This window comes from Mastomys coucha, unplaced genomic scaffold (genome assembly GCF_008632895.1).
Source record: "Mastomys coucha isolate ucsf_1 unplaced genomic scaffold, UCSF_Mcou_1 pScaffold11, whole genome shotgun sequence".
NCBI classification, from domain to species: Eukaryota; Metazoa; Chordata; class Mammalia; order Rodentia; family Muridae; genus Mastomys; species Mastomys coucha.
The window spans coordinates 3723892-3724171 of record NW_022196893.1 but is presented as its reverse complement, the minus strand read 5'-3'; the positions used below and the strand labels follow the sequence as shown (position 1 = coordinate 3724171).

General features: G+C 52.1%; 1 protein-coding gene across 3 annotated transcripts in view; it reads left to right on the top strand.

The window, feature by feature from the left end:
* Trappc9 (trafficking protein particle complex 9) overlaps nt 1–280 on the top strand; it is a 466270-nt gene that overhangs the window by 93615 nt on the left and 372375 nt on the right. The gene's annotated exons all lie outside the window — the stretch shown is intronic.

The window sequence follows — 280 nt, the reverse complement described above, 5'->3', positions numbered from 1 at the left end:
TTGGTTTTTCGAGACAAGGTTCCTCTTTATAGCCCTGGCTGTCCTGGAACCACTCTGTAGACCAGGCTGGCCTTGAACTCAGAGATCCACCTGCCTCTGCCTCCCAAGTGCTGGGAGTAAAGTCGTATGGATTAAAGGTGTGCGCCACCTCCGCCCGGCTCCCATATCCCTCTTAACCCTCTACCCTCACCCTCATTTTTATGGCTTATAACCTACTTAAGACCGACCTCAAGTCTCAGTGACAGTATCGAACCGAGGTCAGCGGTGTTCTGTAGTGGTC